Source organism: Dasypus novemcinctus, chromosome 19 (assembly GCF_030445035.2).
Source record: "Dasypus novemcinctus isolate mDasNov1 chromosome 19, mDasNov1.1.hap2, whole genome shotgun sequence".
NCBI lineage: Eukaryota > Metazoa > Chordata > Mammalia > Cingulata > Dasypodidae > Dasypus > Dasypus novemcinctus.
Genome location: NC_080691.1, coordinates 51,173,054 through 51,189,359, shown reverse-complemented (window position 1 = coordinate 51,189,359; position 16,306 = coordinate 51,173,054). Strand labels below are relative to the sequence as shown.

General features: G+C 43.2%; 1 non-coding gene across 1 annotated transcript; it reads left to right on the top strand.

Moving 5' to 3' along the window:
* The first annotated feature begins 12,393 nt into the window (after positions 1-12,393).
* Positions 12,394-12,500, top strand: LOC111761274 (U6 spliceosomal RNA). Its single transcript, XR_002794681.1, has one exon. It is a non-coding gene; the product is annotated as a U6 spliceosomal RNA (small nuclear RNA).
* The last annotated feature ends 3,806 nt before the right edge of the window (positions 12,501-16,306 follow it).

Genomic DNA, 16,306 nt, shown 5'->3' with positions numbered 1-16,306 from the left:
TAGATATTTATGACTGTTATATCTTTGTGGTGAATTGTCCCTTTTATTAATATATAATGACCTTCTGTATCTCATAGCTTTTTTGCATTTAAAGTCTGTTTTGTGCAATATTAGTATAGCTACTCTTGCTCATTTTTGGTTACTGTTTTCATGGAGAATATTTTTCCAATCTTTCACTTTCAGCTGGTTTTTTATCCCTGGGTCTTAGGTGAGTCTCTTGTAAGCAGCACATGGATAGCTCATGTTTTCTTATCCATTCTGTCAGCCTATATCCTTTGATTGGGGATTGGGGAGTTTAATCCATTCACATTCAAAGTATTACTGTAAATGCAGTATTTACTTCCTCCATTTTCTTCTTTGGCTTTCATGTGATATCATAGTTTTGCCTGTCTTTTTACACTTTTGGTTATTCTTTCTGGTACTCTTTCATCTATACTCTTTCCAGACCTCTCTCTCCTTTGTTTTTCTTTTAGGTTCTAAGGCTTCCTTTAGTATTTCCTGCAAAGGCGGGTTGTTTTTTATGAACTCTCTTAGTTTATGTTTGTTTGTGACTATTTTATATTCACTTTCATATTTGACGGACAATTTTGCTGGATAGAGAATTCTTGGCTGGCAGTTTTTCTTTTCCAGTATCCTAATTATAACTTACAACTGTCTTCTCATCTCCTTTGTTTCTGATGAGAAATCCATGCTAAGTCACACTGGACATCCTTTCTATGTGATGGTTTGCTTCTCTCTTGCTGCTCTTCAAAATTTTCTCTTGATATTTGACATTGGACATTCTGGGTAGTGTGTGTCTTGGAGTAAGTCTATTCAGATTTATTCTGATTTAGGTATGGTGTGCTCCTTGGACACATAAGTTCATTTCTTTTGTGGGAGTGGGGAAATTTTCTGCCATTATTTCCACAAATACATTTTCCACTCCTTTTCTCTTCTCCTCTTCTGGAACTCACATGACATGTATGTTATTGCATTTCATGTTGCCATTCAACTCCCTGAGCCCCTGCTCAAGTTTTCCATTCTTTTCTCCAGTTTCAATTATTCTGTCTTCAGTATCACTTATTCTTTCTTCTGTCACTTCAAGTCTGCTGTTATATGCTTCAATGTGTTTTCTTTTTATCTCACCTATTGTGTCTTTCATTCCCATGAGCTCTGGGTCTTCTAAATTGAGGATTTCAAATTTTTCCTTGCGCTCGCTCAATATCTTCTTGATGTCATTTATCTCTTTAGCCATGTTGTTTTTTTCAATTCATTGATTTGGTTTTGCAAATGTCCGTGCTATTGTTAATTAGTTCACTAAAATCATGCATCTTTTTTGGTGCTTTGAATGTATTCTTTTTCTTAGGCCGTGTCTTCCATTTTCTTAGTATGCTCATCATTTTTTTTACTGATTCTAGGCTTCTGATTAGGATGGTAGTTTAGTTAGATGCTCAATTTCTTTCTCTTCTGTAGGAGTTTAGTGTTGGGAGGCTGTGTGTTACTGCTGCTCTTTGATTCTTGGTTCAACCTGGATCGTTAGGATTGTCCCTTTTAGCTGCTCAAAACTGGGCTCTTGACCCAGGAATGGGCTGCAGACCTGCTTCCTAGACCCTTTATGTCCACTTCCTTGGTCTTCCAGAAGATGGCATACTTTAGCGGCCCTCCCAGATCAGGGTCTGCTGGGACTGTGTCAACTGCAAAACTGACAGGATTGTCCTGTTAGAGGTTCCTGCCTGGAGGCTAAGAGACTTGAAATTCACACCTTCTCAGAGACAGTCCTTCAGCCTTCATTAGTCGCCCCCTACCTCTTCCCAGGTAGGAAATAATTCCACTCCTATCTGCATCCTCAACAATCAGTCCTGGTTGGTATAGAAGGAGATTTTGAGGGTTGTATCTCTTTAGCCCACTCCAGCTCCCAAGGCAGACAATGACATGGCCCACTCAGCCTGGAAGGGCTCATGGGACAAAGCAGACCAAGTGTGTGGTCAGAAGCTGAGTCAACTTTAGGCTGTGTCCCCCTCTCTCCCCTTTCCTGGGGAGGTGTGTCCTCAACAATCAGTCCTGGCTAGAAGAGAGGAGATTGCGATGGTAGGAGCTCTCCAGTCCTGTGCTGTCTCCCAGGGCAGACAACAGCATGGCCCCACCTGGGCTGGAAGGGCTGGTGGGACATAACAGACCCAGTTTGTAGATCAGAAACTGAGTCAGCCTTAGGATGCCTCCCTCTGTATTCCCTTTTCTGGGGCAATGGATCCCTGGAGCCCCATTTTTTTTTTAATTGATTTTGTAAAAATATTACATTAAAAAAAATATGAGGTCCCATTCAACCCCACCACCCCCACCCCACCACTCCCCCCACAGCAACCCTCACTCCCATCATCATGACACATCCATTGCATTTGGTAAGCTCATCTCTGGGCATCTCAGCACCTCATGGTCAATGGTCCACATCATAGCCCATACTCTCCCCCATTCCATCCAGTGGGCCCTGGGAGGATTTACAGTGTCTGGTGATTGCCCCTGAAGCACCATCCAGGGCAACTCCAAGTCCCAAAGGCGCCTCCACCTCTCATCTCTTCCTGCCATTCCCCATACCCATCAGCCACCATGTCCACTTTTCCCACTCCAATGCCACCTTTTCTCTGTGGACCTTGGATTGGTTGTGTCCGTTGCACCTCTATGTCAAGAGGAGGCTCAGATTCCACATGGATACTGGATGCAATCCTCCTGCTTTCAGTTGTAGGCACTCTAGGCTCCCTGGTGTGGTGGTTGTCCTTCTTCAACTCCATCTTAGCTGAGTGAGGTGAGTCCAATAAATCCGATTGTAGGAGCTGAAGTCTGTTGAGGCTCAGGGCCTGGCTATCATATTGTCAGTCCAGAGATTCAAATCCCCTAAATATATCTTAAACCCCAACACCAACTACAATTCCAGTAAAGTAGCATGAAAGTCTTATGAAAAGAGATCCCATCTGAGTCCAGTTTCATCACGCAGAAACACCAGCTCCAAAGAAGGGCCACCTGACATGGCAGTGAACCCCATCTGCCATGACCATAGAACCCGTGGGTCTCTTTAGCCCTCAAAGGAACCAATACCTGGGGATTGTATCTACTTTATCTGTCTCATTAGACTCTGTTCAGTTGTGCATAAGGGCAATCCTTCTAACAGAATCCAGACTCTTTTTTAGAGACTTGTAGCCATATAAACTCATTTCTCCTTTCCATTTCCCCCTTACATTAGGTCAAACAGCATTTTAAAGTCATGTTATTTTATGTAGACAGGGGTATTCTGCTGATCCACATTGAACCTTCCATTCAAGGTCATTTTTCAGTTGCATCATCAGTTGGTAGTTGATAGTGATCCCTCGGTGCCAGGGAGGCTCATCCCTGGGTGTCATGTCCCATGCTGGGGGGAAGGCATTGCATTTACATGCTGAGTTTGGCTTCAAGACTGGCCACATTTGAGTAACACGGAGGCTGTCAGGAGGGAATTCCCAGGCACAGTGCTGCTCTAGGCCTTATTCTTATTTCAGGCATATAGGCTCACAAGCATAGTCATTAATATCAGGGGCTCACTGTTGGACCCTCATTCCTTCCTGGTCCTTGCCGCTGCACCTGGGGGACTGCCGCTGCTCCCCTAGGGACCACAACAGAGCACCCCCTGCCAGTAACCCAGTAGCCGGCTCAGAGGCCTAGGAATTCTAGAGTGTCTTTAGTGTGGGGGAGTGTGCTAGCAGCTGCTGGTTTCAACTCAGTTTTGCTATCATCGCGATTGCCCTCCTTTGTCCCTCTCTCTTCCGGGCAGTGTCAAACCCTTGCCTGGTATCCTAAACCCTAGATCTTTTTCCAGCCTGTTTTAGCCTGTCTTCTAGCTATTTTAATGGCAAAATAGAGAGTTCTGTGTTTCTAATCTACAATCCTCCTGGAAGTCCCACTATTTCTTCAAATATTGTCTGTACCCCCTTTCTCTTTCTTCTAGTAGGGTCCCCACAATGAGTATATTTGGTCCCTTGATGTTGTTCAAGAAGACTCTTGGGCTCTGTTCACTTTTCTTCATTCTTTTATGTTTCTGCATCTCAAACTTAATCATTTACATTTATCTTCAGGGTTACTGATTTTCTTTTGAGTGCTCCAATCTCCTATTGAACCCCAGTAGGAAATTCCTTTTCATTGTGACCTTCAGCTCTTGTTTAGGTCCTCTTGATAATTTCTCTTTATTGGAATTCTCTATGTTCATCTAGTTTTTCTCGTTTCCTTTAGCTCTTGGAGTATATTAGGACTATTTTCAAAAGGCTGTGACTGGTATTTCCAAGAGCTGGTTTCCTCATTGGTGATTTCTAATTTTTTTATCCTGGTCCTTTGCACAAGCTATCACTTCCTGCTTATGTTTTGCAATCTTTTTGTTACAATCTGGGCAATTTTATATTTTAAGGTGCTAACTCTGGAATTTAGAGACTGAAGAATCTATTCCTTATGTTTGTGTTCAGGTAGTGTGGTGACAGAGATTTCCTTGATCACCAGGAGTTATCAAAAACAACAACAAAAAACCTTTTCCATCTTTGCAGATTGGCGTGTGTGAGTGCTGTTCTTCAGAGCCTGGATGTTCTGAGTATAAAGAATACCCAAAGCAAAAGTGTAGGGTCCTCCCCAGTCTTTTTTGCAGTGTCTCTTGTCCTGGGCATACACGTGTAACCCTAGGAATTTTCCCATTTACATGGAGATGAATAGCCTTATTCTGCTAGGAAACAAATGTTTCCTCATGGTCCCAGGTGGGACACATTATGTCCCATGACCTGTAGTCCTTTGCACCAGGCGACTGCAAACTGACCCTTCTCCTATAGTGTTCTATAGGAGAGCTCTGTGCAGGGCAATATCTGGGATGGTAAGCCTGCAATGAGTGCCCAAGTTCACCCTTCAAGCTATTTTCAGGCACAATGGAATGGACACGCATGCACCCTAGTATATGCATACAGGTCATACTGTTGCCTTCAGAACTGGAACCAGAGACCTGATTGGGAACATGGGCTGGTTCCTTGCTGAGCTGGTCAGGGGATGAGGGAAGGGCCAGCAAGGATGCCATGAAACCCTACCATTTTTACCTTTTTCTTGGTTTGCTGCTCTATTGTAACCATTCAAAATTTTCCAGGACTTTGAAAAAGATGTTTCTCCCAGTTCTTGCTTGTTGATTAAAGCTTCAGTAGAGGTACAGAGCCCTGCCTAGAGTGTCTCATTCTACCATCCACCTTGTGGGGACAAGTCAAAGGGGGGGGGCAGAGGAAGGGGTTTAGACATGGGGGGTAGGGTGCACAGAGAGGCAACCAGCACCTAGCACCTGTGGGTAAGGGGCTGTACAAAGGAGATCACAGGGCCCAAGAAGAGAGAGCTCTTAGAGAAGGCCAAGAGTACACCAAAGGGCCCAGTAAAGAGTAGTCTCAGCTGGGACAGTGTGACAGACAGGGAGAAGTGAGATCCCCTATGTGTGAGTCACAGTCCTTTTGGCAGTGAGGGGGAACAGGGGAACAATATGCTGTCACTGTGGCTACCCAGGCCACTCCCCTATGGCCTTGTGGGCTGTATGCTGCCCAGTGCTGGTAGCACATGTGTGTAGACCTAGAACTGAAGGACTCCCTAGAGATGGCCTGCAGGGAGGGAGTGCTGAGTTCTCATTATGGGGGCTCTGCCACATTCCCCAATAGAACAGCAACAATCTCCAAAGTGCAAGGGTAGTGACCAGTGAAGAAGGATGTCCCAGTGATGGACTTTTGATATTGATGATTATGCTTATGAAATTTCAGCTTGACCTAGTGTTGCAGGGTGCCTAAGAGTTACCTCCCGAGAGCCTACATGTTGCTTAAATATGTCTACTCTCTGAGCCAAACTCAGCGTATATCTCATTACCTTCCCCCCAGCATGGGACATGACTCCCAAGGATGGGCCTCAAGGGATTACTACTGTAGCAGTTCAATATGGTTATGAATTCCAGAAATGGATATTGGATTATGTTTATAATCTGATCTGTACCTGGGCATGATTGAGTTATGACTTGAGTGTTGAGTTGCTGCCTCTTTATGGGTAGGGACTCACAGATAAAAGGCATGGCAAAGAACAGAGTTGAGGGATTCTGATGTTGAAGTTTTGATGTTGGAGTTTGATGCTGAAAACTTAAGCTGGAACTAAGCTTGCAGAGGAAAGAGAAGTTAGCCCCAGGAAAAAGGGAATCTTGAACCCAGAGAGAAGCAAGACCCTCTAAGGGAGGAATCCAGAAAGCCTGAACCCTCACAGCCGTCAGCAGCCATGTTGCTCCAACAAGTGAAAGTAGACTTTTGTGAGAGAGGTAACTTATGCTTTATGATCTGGTATCTGTAGGCTCCTACCCCAAATAAATACCCTTTATGAAAACCAAGCATTTACTGGTGTTTTGCATCAGCATCCCTTTGGCTGACTAATACAACTACGAAGCACTGGCAGGTGAAGCAAATGGAAAAAGACCTTGTCTTGCAGGAGAATCCCACCCACCAGACATGTGGGTTCAAAGCCCCCTCTCACCTGAGAGGTGGAGTAGGCATTGCCATCCCAGGGTCCTCAGGACGAGGGAATAAAATATGGACTACAGTGTAATTACTGGTATTCTACTATAGAATTATTGTGATTCTACCGGTGAAAGAAATTATATCATTGATGTGGATAAGTGGCCACTGAAGTTGCTGGAGGCAGGGAGAGGAAAAGGAGGTTTGATATGGGGACATTTTTGGGATGTGAAGTTGTCCTGAATGATATTGCAGGGGCAGATGCAGGACATTATATGTCCTGCCATAACCTACTGAATAGACTGAGAGAGAGTGTAAACTACAATGTAAACTATAATCCATACTCCGTAGCAGCGCTCCAAAGTGTATTCATCCAATGCAATGAACGTACCACACTAATGAAAGAAGTTGATATGGGAAAAATGGGGGGTGTGAGGAGTGTGACATATAGAAACCTTCTGTTTTTTTTTAATGTAACAATTTCTGTTATCTATGTATCTTAAAAATAAATTAAATATATATTAAAATAAAACCTGCTCCTGAGGGCCCTAGGAACATCTGGACAGCATAGGCAGACCAAAGGACCTCATGAAACCAGCACACCCTCAGCAGGCTCTATCTGGAGATATAGGAAAAAGTATTTCCCTCTCATTTATCCTTATTTATAAATCCCGTAACTATGATTCTTCTCCTTTTTTGAACCTATAATTTTTCATATTAATTGTTTGGGATATTTGTCAGAGACTTAAAGACTTTTGTACTGTTCCTGTGCTGGTAGAGTCTGAAACCCAGCAGATACATGGCCAACTTCTACACTCCAGGTCTTCAGGCCTGCACTGGACAATGAACACAATGATGATGGACCAACCCCTGCCCAAAAGGAAGGAGTATCTTCAACTGCAAACAGCTCCTCTGCCCCATAACATCTATGTCTCTTCTCAGACTGAAGTAGTCAGAAAGCACATCAAAAGATTGAGGAATGAACAAAAATAAGGGAAGAGTGTAACTGCTGACTAAAGCAGATTTATTGTTACTGTAATGAGTATCTTATTAACTAACATGTAACTCTGATATAAAAAATAAATTCTTATGGGCACACATATAGCTCAGTAGTTGACCATGTACAAGGTCCTATGTACAAAGTCCCAGGTCCTATGTACAGGGCCCTATGTATGAAGTCCAGGATTCAATTCCCAGTCCCTCCAAGCAAACAAAAATAAATAAAAATAAAATAAAAAAATAATAAATTGGGAAATGAATTTGGCCCAACGGATAGGGCATCCACCTACCACATGGGAGGTCCAAGGTTCAAATCCAGGGCCTCCTGACCCACGCGCAAGGAGTGCACCCTGTAAGGAGAGCCACCCAGCACAAAAGAGGCACAGCCTGCCCAGGAGTGGAGCTGCACTCATGGAGAGATGACGCAACAAAAAGAGACAACAGATTCCCAATGCTACTGACAAGAATACAAGCAGACAAAGAAGAACACACAGTGAATGGACACAGAGAGCAGACAACTGGGGGAGGGGATGAAAGGGGAGAGAAATAAATAAAAAATAAATCTTTAAAATAATAATAGGGAAGTGGACTTGGCCCAGTGGTTAGGGCTTCCGTCTACCACATGGGAAGTCCGCGGTTCAAACCCTGGGCCTCCCTGACCCATGTGCAGCTGGCCCATGCACAGTGCTGATGCGCACAAGGAGTGCCATGCCACACAGGGGTGTCCCCCATGTAGGGGAGCCCCACATGCAAGGAGTGCACCCCGTAAGGAGAGCTGCCCAGTGCAAAAGAAAGTGCAGCCTGCCCAGGAATGGCGCCGCACACATGGAGAACTGACATAACAAGATGACATAACAAAAAGAAACACAGATTCCTGTGCCGCTGAGAACAGAAGTGGATAAAGAACATGCAGCAAATACTGTCGTGGTCCCTAGGGGAGCAGCGACAGTCTCCCAGGTACAGTGGTGGGGACCGGGAGGGAGTGAGGGTTCAACAGTGAGCCCCTGATACTAATGACTATGCTTGTGAGCTGATAAACCCAAAATAATAACAAGGCCTAGAGCAACTTTGTGCCTGGGAATTTCCTTCTGTCAGCCTTCATGTTACTCAAATGTGGCCAGTCTCAAAGCCAAACTCAGCATGTAAATGCAATGCCTTCCCCCCAGCGTGGGACATGACACCCGGGGATGAGCCTCCCTGGCAACGAGGGACCACTATCAACTACCAACTGATGATGCAACTGGAAAATGACCTTATACGGAAGGTTCAATGCGGATCAGCAGAATATCCATGTCTACATAAAATACCATGACTTTAAAATGCTGTTTGACCTAAAGTAAGGGGGAAATGGAAAGGAGAAATGAGTTTATATGGCTACGAGTTTCTAAAAAAGAGTCTGGAGGCTGGCAGAAGGTTTGCCCTCATGCACAACTGAGCAGAGTCAGAGAGACAGATAAAGCAGATACAACCCCCAGATATTGGTTCCTTTGAGGGCTAAAGAGACCCATGGGAGTTATGGTCATGGCCGATGGGGTTAACTACCAGGGCAGATGGCCCCTCTTTGGAAATGGTGTTTATGTGTGATGAATCTGGACTCAGATGGGATCTCCCTTCATAAGACTTTCATGCTAATGTGCTGGAGGTGCAGTTAATGTTGGGGTTTAAGATATATTTAGGGGATTTGAATCTCTGGACTGACAATGTGATAGCCAGATCCTGAGCCTCAACAGACTCCAGCACCTACAATCTGATTTATTGGACTTACCACACTCAGCTAAGATGGAGGTGAAGAAGGACAACCACCACACCATGGAGCCTAGAGTGATTACAACTGAAAATGGGAGGATTGCATCCAGCATCCAGGTGGAATCTGAGCCTCCTCTTGACATAAAGGTGCAATGGACACAACCAATCCAGTGTCCACATAGAAGAGGTGGCATTGGATTGGGAAAAGTGGACATAATGGACAAAGGGTATGGGGAAAGGCAGGAAGAGATGAGAGGTGGAGGCGTCTTCGGGACATGGAGCTGCCCTGGATGGTGCTTCAGAGGTAATCACCGGACATTGTAAATCCTCACAGGGCCTACATGATGGAATAGAGGAGAGTATGGGCCATGATGTGAACCAATGTATATGAGGTGCAGAGGTGCCCAAAGATGTACTTACCAAATCCAATGGATGTGTCATGAAGATGGGAACGAGTGTTGTTGGGGGGGCGGAGAGGGGGGGTGGGGGGGTGGGGTTGAATGGGACCTCACATATATATTTTTAATGTAATATTATTACAAAGTCAATAAAAAATAAAAAAATTAATAAAAAAAAAAAAAAAAAAAAAAAAAAGAACATGCAGCAAATAGACACCGAGAACAGACAACTGGGGTGGGGGGGAGAAGGGGAGAGAAATAAATAAATAAATAAATAAATAAATAAATAAATAAATAAATCTTTAAAAAAAAGAATAAATTACCACACAAGACAGAGAATAAAAATAAAATAAAAAGACAGCTTAAGTGAATTGCAAACCATTTTGTTTTGATCATTTCTTAACTTTAAGAAACAGAGTAATTTAAAAACAGAATGACAAGATGACAACCATTCAGAACCATCTGAAATGGCAGGCTCTGCCTTGTTGGTGTCTCCAGCTTCTCCCCTAATTGGCACAGGGATTTAACAACAGAAAATATAACTGAGGCTGCCTTGTAGACTTTTATAGAATTAGAGTCATTTGTACTCTGCTCTCATGTCAAGAGTAGTGGCAGATTCTACTGGTACATGTGAGCTTCTTAAAAAATGAGATTCTTTGGACAATGAAAATTTATGTTAGTAGCAATTTAATTCTTTGTAAGTAATTCACCAGGTATTATTACTGCTAAGGAGAAGGAGGAAGAAAAGGCCTTCTGGAAATCTTGCTTATTTCTTGTAAGATTTCTGTCACTGTGGGTTAAAGGAAGTGGCATATGAGTTTGGGGAAGTTAAATGGAACAGCCTTCTGTGTTTATCTCTACTTAACTTCATAAAAAATAATCTAGGGAAGAGGATGTGGCTCAAGTGATTGAGCCCCTGTCTACCATATGGGAGGCCCCACGTTTGATTCCAGTGGCCTCCTGGTGAAGGCAAACTGGCCCGTACCACAGAAAGCTGATGACCCTCACCACAGACAGCTGGCGCAGCAAGATGATGAAATAAAGGGGAACAAGTAGACACAGGAGAAAGTGCAGGAAACAGACAGAGAGCAGATGGCAAGCGCAAATGGCAAGGGGGGAATAAATTGTAAAAAAAAAAGTCTACAATTTACAGGGGAAAAAAACCAATGTGTGTCACCATTAGGAAATTATCAGTCACTTCTCGGGTGACAAGCCTACCTACTCAGGGTCTAGAAATTCCAGTGCAATGTTGACAGGATTCATGAATCCAGGGCTGCAGAGCTGGAAACCACAGGAAGGGCTCCATGAGGAGTCATGTGACAGTTCACACAAATCCATGTAGTCAGGCCAAGGGTTAGGATGCTAACCAAGAGAGAAATAAAGATTTGCCATTTTCTTCACAAGAAGATTGTGATGGTTTTTCTTTGAATCAAAAACTATACAGGATGTTGTAGCACTTTGATATTATTTATGTACTACAGAAATAGATATGGATTGTGTTTGTAAACTGGTCTGCTCCTCTGGGCATATTAGATTGTATTAGATTCACAGGTTTCAATTTTTACTTTATTAAATCAAGATTAGGGCTTTCTTTTGACCATGTCATTAGGGTGACTCGGTTTGATTTGCCACCCCCACCCACTTTGTGGGCTACACAAACAGATTTTCAATCAAAGACAGGGAAGTAGATACACAGAGAAGGAGAACACAGTTTCATTTTGGATGCTGGAGTCCTGGGGAGAGAGTCAAATAGTTCATCTTATAGTTTGCAATGAAGAGACCAGAGGTCTGAACAGCTGGAAAGCCCAGAAAGAAACAAGGCCTGGAAAGTGAGATGAGCCTTATGCTGGCCTGTCTGAGATCAGAAGAAGCTGGGACCATGGAGCCTAAGGAGGAAGAGGAAGGCTGAACCCTAGCAGAGACCAGAGTCATCTTGCTCCAACATGTGGCAACAGACTTTGGCGAAGGAAGTAACTTATTCTTTATGGCCCATAACTGTAAGATTCTACCCCAAATAAATACCCTTTATAAAAGCCAACATGGTTTCCTGCAGCTGGGAGTAGGGTGGAGATGAAGGAACTCTTGAAGTGATTAAAAATTTCTATATTTTAATTATGATAGTAAGTAGATGGGTGCACACAGTAATTAGAATTCATTGAACTGTATACTTAAATTGGTACTTTCCATTATGTGTAAATTACACCACAATAAAATTTATTTTTAATGGAAAAAAATAAAGCCAACATGGGAAGTGGATGTGGCTCAGGTGACTTGCTCCCACCTACCACATGGGAAGTCACTGGTTGGGATCCCCGTGCCTCTTAAAGAAGACAGCAAGCTGGCTCAGTGGGCAGGCATGGGCAGCTGATAGAGCAAGAGGTACAAGAAAAAACATAATGAGAGACACAACAGACTAGGGAGCAGAGCTTTCAGGTGCCACCTAAAAGATGATAGCAAGCTGACGTGATGGACAGGTGTGGCAAGCTGATGCAACAAGATGACTCAAAAAAAAAATGCGGGGAGGAAAAGCATGAGAGATACAAGAAAAGCAGGAAGTAGAGGTGGCTCAAATGAATAGATACCTCCTTCCCACATCAGAGGTCCCAGGTTTGGCTTTTGGTACCTCCTAAAGAAACAAGGAAGGGAAACAAACACAGCAAGTGAAAAACAAGGGGGTAGAGAGAAATAAATAAATGTTAGGAAAGAAAAAAAGAAAACGAAATAAAAGAAACTATGCAATAAGTAATACAGTACTCACTTTGGCAGCACATACACTAAAACTGGAGCGATGCAGAGAAGATTAGCATGGCCCCTATGTAAGGATGACATGCAAATTTGTGAAGTGTTCATACTTTTTATTTACCACTGAGATTTTTATCAACTTTAACTGTTCTCAAAGCAGCCACTCAAAGCTGAAATAGCATAGTAAAGAAGCAGTGTAACATAGGAAGCTGGGAGAGAGTAATTTTAATATGCTGATTATCTGGCTTAGACATCTGATTCTCTTTGTTTGGACTTGAAGACAGATGAAGGAAAAGCCTTGTTTTGGAAAAATCAAGCTGAATCAGTAATATTAAGTCATCTAAGACTATCCAGTAAAGGACTCTTGTCCAATGTCATTGATAGTTTGCTTTGGATGACAGTGGACTCTAGAGTGGAAGCCTCTAGCAATACTTAATTTTTTCATGCTTGGTCTGTGTTGCTTCAAACCACAAAGCTTGATCTTCAAATACTAGAAAAGCCTAGTGTTGTTCTATAGGAACTTTACCAAATCAAGAGTAATAAGAAGCACTTTCAACTCTTTACAATTTATCTGAGGCTTCAAGAAATACCAAGAACAACATGTTCAGAGCATGTCTTTCTCTGTCAGAACCTAAATTGAACTCTGTTCAATTTGGGTTTAGCAAAATGCAACTCCCCAGTCTCCAATGGAAGCCATTAGACTGGCTTGTTAGTTATATATATATTATATATGTGTACCATATTCGTAAAACTGTAAAAATTTTGAAAGTAAAATTCTACCAAGGGAAGCTATCAGTAGCACCATTTATCAAGAGAGATAAATAGAAAGGTTAATTTTAAACTGTATAAATGAAATCTGTAGATTCTGTGGAATTTTTGGACTGTTTTAATTCAACTAAGAGAGTATTTAGGTACAAAACAGAATTTCCAGATATAATGACTCGGAGGGAACTTCCCAGACTGAACCCCGTACAGTCAGCCACTCCTACAAAGTGTGACCATGCTCCGAGGTTTTACAGGGGCATGGGAAGTTATGAGAATTAGTGGCTGTGAAAGGGCTTTGCACACGCCTGTGTGGGAAAACACATGTTAGTGCCCAGCTGTGAACCACTTTAAGACCCAGATCCGCCCTAGAGGGCAAGACTTGTTGGCCCCTCTTGCAAACTCACGTGATGCACCCCCAGTGAGGACTTCCAGAAGAGAAGCTGAGACGGGGGCTCCAGGAGAAAGAGGGAAGAATTAAATGTACCCTTCCGGAGACTCAAGGACCTGAGAAGTTACGGATGCCTTGAAGAATCATGAGAGCTTTCCAGGCAGCAAAGGGGGAGGACAGGCATGGGAACAGGGAGGTCTGCGGGCTAGAGGTTCCACCACGCATCTGGGCTGCGGTAAAGTGAGTGATGCTGGAGGTACTGGGATGATGGTCCTGGCGTGACCGCAGCAAGACCAAGGAGTGTGACCTTTTCTGGTGGACTGGAGCAGTCCAGTACCAGATGTGGGTTGGAAACAGGTTGGACTGGCAAATTGGGGGGCAGCATACGGCAGCAGGCTGAGGCAGGGGAGAGGATGAGGCAGGAGATCCCATAGGGGTCATTTCAGGAACCAAAGAATTACACATACACACAAACACACACACAATTTGCTGGAAGGACAAATAAAGTTTCTAAGCTGACACTTAGTTCACCCCCATCAAAAATTCCCTGCTCCATTTCTTTTTATGTTCCCTGGGAGAGTGTGTTTTCACCCCCACAGAGAAAAGAAGCCTCTTATCTTGGTTGTTTCAAGCACAACCAGAATTAGCAGGACCAGAAGGGAAATAAATGTGGAAATACAGAAAAAAAAAAAAAACCTAAAGTAAATGAAGATGAAAAAGGAGGACAAGGCAAAATATAGATTTCTTACTCTTCCTACCACTGTTAGATCATTCAAGGCATGGGTTTCACAATGGCAGCTGTAAAGTGTCTGGGTTTGAACACGCCCAGCCCCCAGTGGGACAAATTCTTCATGTAATAGCTCATGCCTTGTTCTGGCAGATTCTGGAGTGCAGTCTGGGAGGCAGAAGGGTCAGGCAGCCTAGCTGGGGCTTCCAGGGAGTGGTGTTTGGGAAACAGGTAGGTGTGGGGTTCAGTTGTCTACTCTCTGTGTTTATTTGTTTTGCATTCTTCTGTGTGTCTGCTTGTCTTCCTTTTAGGTGGCACCAGAATCAACTCTGAGACCTTCTGGAGTGGGAGAGAGGTGCTCGATGTCTTCTGCCACTTCAGTTCCCTGTTCTACCTTTGTCTCTTTTTTTGTTGCATCATCTTGCTGCATCAGCTCTCTGCTCAGGCCAGCTTGCTGCCCAGACCAGCACTCCTGCAGGGCCAGCACTCTGCGTGGGCTAGCACTAGGCATGAACCAGCTCTCCACTGAGTCCAGCATGCTGCACAGGTCCCAGGAATCAAACCCTGGACATCCCATATGGTAGATGGGAGCCCAATCGCTTGAGCCACATCCACTTCCCCCAATAACTATTTTTGGAATTCGTAAACAATGCCAAACTGCTGCAGGAAACTTCTCATAATACGAGGTGTCTTAGTTTGATAAAGGCTGCTAATACAAAGTACCAGAAATGGTGGGATTCAGGATGTTTTCCACTTTGGTCATTGTAATGGGAATTTTATTAGGGTAAAAACTTACAGTTCTGTAGCAGTTTGGTATGATTAATGAATTCCAAGGTAGATATGAATTATGATTGTGAATTGATGTGTTCCTCTGGGCATATCAGATTGTATTATATTCAGAGGTTTCACTTTTACTTGATTCAATGATGATCAAGGCTTTGATTTGGCCATAGCAATAGGACATGGAAATTGACATAGAGAAGCAGATGTGGCTTAAGTGATTAAGCTCATGCCTAACACATGGGAGGTTCCGGGTTCAGTTCCTTGTGCCTCCTAATTCAGTGGGTTCCACTGGATTTCAGCCACTTCTTCCCATGGCTTTCCATGTCTGTCTGAACTTCATTCCATTTATAAAGGACTCCAGTAATAGGATTAAGGTAGAAGGCTGATCATCTCAGGGATGAAATTGGTGTTAATATAAATATAGAATGTTTTTTCAGGCTCTAAAACAAAAGTACATCACTAGTACAGGGTGTTAATAATAAGTATTTGGAGTGTACTAGTCAGCCAAAGGGGAGCACTGAACTCGGCAGATATGCAGCCAACTCCTACTCTCCACTTCTTCAGGACTGCCCTGGACAGTGAACATGATGATGATGGACCAGCCCCAGCCCAAAAGAAAGGACTATGTTAAACTGCAAGCAAAATAATTCCATTCTTCTGTCCTATTCCCTTCTCAGCTGAAATAGAGTGGAAAACATCTCCAATCCCACATGATTGAGAAATGAACAAAAATATAGGGGGAGTTTAACTGCTGACTGAAACAGAGTTATTGTTATTGTAGTTAATATCTTGTGATAACTGAGTAATAAGTAACTTTGATAAAAAAATAAATTGTAAAATAAAAAAAATTAAAAAAAAAAACAAAATCAATTCAGAAATCCATTTTTTAAGATTCTGTTTCTCGAGAACCACACCCAGTACCAAACGTGCATTAGGCAGGGTTCTCTAGGGAAACAGAACCAACAGGAGATATCTGTAAATATGAGATTTCATAAAATCACCTCATCTGACAGTGGGGATACACAAGCCCAAACTCCATAGAGCAGGCCACAAGCTGGGAACTCCACTGAAAGTTTTTAATGAATTCCCCAAGTGAAGCTGACTGACTGAAGTAGAGATGGAAATCCTCTCTTCTGACTGCTGAAAACTTCTTTTAAGGCCTTCAGCTGATTGGAGGAGCTATCTCTCGTTACTGAAGGCAATCTCTTCAGTGGTTGTAGATGTAATCAGCCATAGATACTATCAATTTACCGATGAT